This window comes from Hakea prostrata, chromosome 7 (genome assembly GCF_041222555.1).
Source record: "Hakea prostrata isolate BN-2017 chromosome 7, UWA_Hpros_2, whole genome shotgun sequence".
Taxonomy (NCBI): domain Eukaryota; kingdom Viridiplantae; phylum Streptophyta; class Magnoliopsida; order Proteales; family Proteaceae; genus Hakea; species Hakea prostrata.
In genome coordinates this window covers 33,649,413-33,655,467 of record NC_142606.1, presented here as the reverse complement: position 1 = coordinate 33,655,467, position 6,055 = coordinate 33,649,413, and positions in this window count along the sequence as shown.

Sequence of the window (6,055 nt, the reverse complement as noted above, 5' to 3'; positions counted from 1 at the left end):
TTTAAAATATCAGCCCGAGGAGTATTTAATGGAGTATAATCACTTTTGTCGGGAGATCTCTGCCGCCATGCTTGATGAGGCTTTCCAACTCGATCATGAATATTCTGCTTCGGCTTCTGCTTGTTCTCAGGAGCCTTTTGTTCTTTTGCGGAGGCTTTATTGTCCCCCTGGCATGCGTCTAAGATTTCTGTGACTTCCGCCTGCTTTTGGCATCTCTGTACCAATTCAGCATAATTTGTAGGCATGTCTTGAAGTAATAACTCCAAGAGTCGTCGATTAGTGAGTCTAGCGAACAAAGCAATTTTAGCTACTTGCTCATCTAGATTCTCTATTTCCATTGTAACCCTGTTGAATCTTTTCAGGTATTCCCGAATCGATTCACTCTTCCCTTGTCTAATAGTAAACAAGGTTTCCTCGGTCTTCTTAATCTGGATTCCACTCTGGAATCGTCCTATGAATTTGCGTGCCAACTCGTCAAAATTTACGATCCTTCCTGATGGGAGGTTCTAGAACCATTTCTGTGCTGCTCCCGTTAATGACGAACCGAAGACCCTGCAAAGGATTTCATTAAAATTACCTGCAACTGCCATAGTCTGCTGATAATAACTGATGTGGGCCGTGGGATATCCGGAGCCATCGAATGTGAAAAAAGTTGGCAGACGAAAATTGTGAGGAAACTGGAATCCAGCAATGGGCTCGGAAAATGGAGTCTTTCGAATAACCGAATAGATATCATCAGTTATCCTCCCTCTCGCCAATTGCCCGAGCTTTTGATTGATATTAGCCAATTCTTGACCAATATGTGCTGACCGATCTTCAACAACACGATCACGGCCTCGAACAACACGATCATGGTCACGAGCAACACGATCATCACGAGCAACGCGTCTGACAGTTGGTGAGTGAGTTCTCACTCCTGTAACCAACCTTGTATTTGAATTGGTAGTACTCCCTTGCGGTCCCTCGAACCGATCGTCACGCCTAGGGAGATTTTCAGTTCTCCTAGGTACTCGGTCCCCTTCCCGGAAGTTTTGACTGACATTCTGTTCATCGATCAGTCTTTGATCCCGCTGTGATGCACACCTTCCTGCATCACGATGATCGGGTCCTTGTGGTATCACCACTTGTCTAGTCAGCACACGGAGTGCCTGACTTACCTCCAGCATTTGGAGCTTCAATTGATCCAGTTGATACTGGAGTGAATCTGGAGGATTATTACCTCCTTGACTACCATCTACTTCAAGGGGTCGACTTCCCTCTGGAATATCTGGATTGTCTACTCCGGGAATTTGGACACCAGTATCACGCTGTGCAGCAGTAGTTGCTGCTGCCGCTGATCTAGTCACCATAGCTTTCTGAAACGTTTCCCACAGACGGCACCAAATGATGCGTCCAAAATCTGCTCAGCCCTTAGATCTCCTGAGAATGACCTGCAAAATAAAGTGTCAGATGTGGCCCGACCGCTGGGATCGGGAGTCCACCTCCGAAGGCTGTCAGTTGATGAACTTAATCACAAACGGCTCTGCTAGAGCACAGAGCTAAGGAATGAATAACAGATAGTAAGCATCTGAGTGTTTTCGTCCGTCCCTTCCTTATGGGTAGGTGATGTCTTATATAGAGTGTACCTTTGAATCTCCTTTGTTGGATGTATTTGAGCCTTCTTCGGGTAGACGTTGGATCTTAACAGATAGATCCGTTGAGTGATAGACTTCTACTAGTTTGGACTAGTAGATGACTCCTAGGATAACCTGATTGTTATCTGATGGTTATCCGTATGATAGCGATGAGTGACACCGCCCGAATTCTGCTAGTCGTCAATAGGTTGATTAGCCTTTTCCGAAAGTATCGGATTAGGGCGTGCTTGTCACTGAGTTAGTTTTCTTCCTCAGCAAGCTATCTCCTGGACTCGGCTCGCTCGGAAGCGAGTCGATTCCTTTCCTCCCGACCGGAGTCGAGGGTCAACCAAGAATGAACCATGTTCGATCATATTTTCTCCATATCAGTCTACTATTTAGTTCTATGCACAAATCAAATGGAACCAATAACCTCTCAGAGTACCCTTTCAGTAGTCATGGCAACCATTCAGGTTTCGTTTCATGCAAGTGTTTGTTCATTTGTTTGTGAGGTAAGACACCAACACTAGGTACAAGACAAGAAAATTCTGTGGGGAAAAAAGTCCTCTTCATCTGTTACAGAATCTTGCACCGCATGAGTATCAACAGAATATCATAATTCACAAATTAAAACATGTTGGGATTTTATCATTATTAAGTTAATTATATGCCCAAGGGCAATATTTGAAACTCACTATTAGGGCGGTTCAAAATAGGGTTATATATTTTGGTAACCACCGCACAAGATAGTAAGTGATTGCATTATGTAAGTTTTCCAAAAAAACAAGAGGCGGCTCCCATCTCTCTGTCCCTCTCTCCTAGAAACGCAAGAAAGGAGTTCCTTGCTTTAGATCACTCTTCCATCCTTTCCACACGGCATTTGGGTTGTAGAACTTGTTCCCTTTCCTAGTGATTGTGGAAATTGGAATCACCCTGGTGGAGCTTTGGTGGAGGAACGAGGACGTGGATCCAATTTACTTCCACTGCAGATACTCCATAATTCAGGAAAGCGAATCCAAGTAAGGATCTTTCCATCAGTTAATCGAATTGAGATAAATGGAGTTATTACCTACATTGGTATCAGAGCCGTGGTTCCCACGATTCTCGGTTCCTCCCCATTGTTTATTTTCATTGTATGGATCCAATGGGAGGATCAAGGGTTTATGGAAACCCACGGAGAATCCGAGGTTTAATAGGAAACCCATGGGAAATTGATAGGGTTTTTAGAAACCCTTATGTTTTGTTTCGGATCCGAGTGGGAGGATCTTTGTGAATTTCCCTTATGAATTTTTGCATGAATTGATAATCTATGATAATTATTTTTGTTTAATATTTATTGCTGGATTTTTTCATGTGTTTTTGGATGATTTTTTGGGAGAAAAAACGTGATTTTCTGTTTTTTGAAAAAAAGAGAGTCAAGGATGCTCAGAAATACTTTTTAACGTCAGAACGACGATTATGAAGCAACAACCCCAAGCTTTCTACTTTGGAGTTTATCAGGGAGAAAAGAGCAGAAAACTAGAAAGAAAAGAACGAGAAGAAACTTCAACTTACTCGTTCAGAGCCTTGCTGCAAGTCTTCAAGTAACAAATCTTCGGACAAGAAGTACGAAGGTTATGAGAATGACGAAGAAGGAGTTTGCAGGTTTCTGGCGCTGCAACGTTCGTAAAGGACGGAAATGAGGATTCTAACCACGTCGAAGGGGTTTAAATAGCCTATAGAGGTAATACGAAAAGACGTGACTCAAACAAATCAAGGGCCAAAAAAGAGTGACGGTTTGAGTACCGATCACCGAAACCCAGATCAACGGCTACAAATTAATGACCTTTTGAAGTCGACATAAATGAGTTAGAGCCGTTGCGAGCATCCACGTGGCAAGTTAAACACCAGTTAGGAAGGAACGCAGCTCGAGAAACGAGCCATCGTCAAGTTGCAATAAATGCGATAGAATAGAAAATTTTCTTGGGAAGGTTAACCCAGAAATAATTACGAGAAAAACGTTTGGTTTTCTCCAAAAGGATCATGCTGAACGTAGCATTCGTAAATGTCAAAAGACAGGAATCAATCGTGATAGTAAGGAAACTTCAAGTTTCCCGAAACAGGGCTTTTGGAAACCGAATGAGACCCTCGAATGAAGCATCGGTTCTGCACCGAGTGAGACTTCCGAAGGATAAGGTAGCGTTTGGTTCCGCAATTCCCTGAAATCCGCTTCTGTGGGAGTCATGAGTCTGTAGGAATTAGGTTCTGTAGAATCATATTCGTAAAAAAAAACTGTTTGGTTACCCTGATTCTGGAAAGTGAATATGTCTGAAAAGCCATTTGGTTACCCTGATTCTGAAAGTGAATCTGTCTGAAAAACTGTTTGGTTACCCTGATTCTAAAAGTGAATCTGTTTGAAAAACTGTTTGGTTACCCTGATTCTGTGAGTAGATTCAACCTGAATCACTTTGAAGAACCATTTATTAATGTGTTGAGGGCTAATGATATGACAATTTTTTTTCTTTAATTTGGATTAAATTTTTTTTCATGTAAGTATAATATATAATTTTATATAAGTGTAACTACATAATATAAAACATGGCAAGACCAAAACTTTATGAGAGTACCAAGCACCACCAACAACAGAACCATGCACTGGATCCAATGTTGCATGATCCTATAATTGAAGATAAGAGGTTAGACGAATACCCAATTTAATTAGGATCCCTTTCATGCAGCTGCTAATGTCGACCTCTTGGATCTCTTTCCAAGTTGGCTATAAATCTAAGGTCCATACTTTGTTATTGGCATCGCAACAAGTGTGCAAATAATTGAAGTGAAATTAAATGGGATCAAAGTCCAGGATAAAGGATCAAACAATTGATCGTTTTGTAGCGTTTAACTCAAGTGAGTTTGTATTATGTCTTAATTTTTTCCTTTGTTTACACCCAGAAGGTATTCACTATACACTATGTCCAGTCAACAATTAGCCTTGGTGGCTTATAATATCAGTCAATTGATATGAGAAAGGTAAGCAACATTGATACCCAGTTGGTAGATTATAACATCAGTCAATTGATATGGGAATAATTATAAATTACTGAGAATGACGTTTTGATACTCAGTTGGTAGATTATCTACATCGAACCTCATAATCTTTCCAAGCAAGGATTTTTTGTTTTAAGCCATAAGAACAGACAGGTGAAATATTAAATGTACCCTTAACAATACATGTTGAAAAGACAAATGTTTTTACCTACTTGTTGCAAACAAAAATACATAACAAGAAAGTAAAAAAACCCACACACATAAGAACAAGAATCCATGATACAACATTGTGATTCGGTTTGATAGAATTTCAACGTGCATGATATCGTAGGGGGCTCGGCACGCAACACCCAAATTCTTCTTGTTGGACTTGTCATATGATGCTGAAGCTGTAGAACCCTCATCCATTGTATGAATCTCAAACATATTATCTAGCCAAATAAAAGAATTTGGATGGTTACTACCACTTGGACACCTATAAAATCTTCGACCTGGATTTTTCCTAGTTCTTGATGTCATTAGGATCATCCTTCCTTGCCTACAATAGCACAATGGAGGCTGTTCCATTCCAGTTGAAGTCTGATCTTCACAATAGTAACCACCCATCACTTCACCTGTAAAACAAATTCAATTGGTATATATCAAATAAAGAATATTTTAAATGGAGAATCTCTAGGCTGTAAGCTGAAAATATATTAAATAAAGTTTTTGATGTTCTATTTTCTTAATAGTTAAGAGCACATAAGACAACTTGCATGTTCTCTGTTTTCACAAGTAGGAGCTATGAATTGTTTAGTGTAGCAACAAACTGGGACAGACAAAAAGAAAACGTGTGATTTCAACTTTTACTCAATAATCAAAAAGGAAGGAAGAAGCTGGGTGGAAAAGTGAGAAGGGTATCTCTGTGTGTTCACACTCCAACCTAGTTGAATTTCTCTTCTTCAAAGCGTGGGGGTGATGCTGTGAGAATGTCAAAGAAAGAGGCTTCTGTTTTGGTCATCTATTTTAATAAACTAGGTCATCATTGGCCATCTCAATGCATTGTTCACTTCATTGATCATATAGGTTTTTTTTTTCACAACCACCTTTCTCCACTCACTGATGGGCACTTCAACAGTTTTGGAGGCCATTGTATTGGAATTAAGCCTCTCAATAAATGTCAATTGGGAGGTATCAAGCTAAATGGAAACCACAATTACTATTAATATTAGACCATGAAATTGAGAATCTATAGGCATTCACTCCTAGAGAATGCATTAACTCCACATCTTCCTGTTTAATGATTAAAAACCATTCAAGTTTCATCAGAGACAATGAAGAACACTTTTGTTTGTTTGAGTTTCAATGAGATAAAGAGATGAAAAGGAAAAGAAATTAACTAAGGAGATTATTTACCATGTAACGATTGTAGTGAT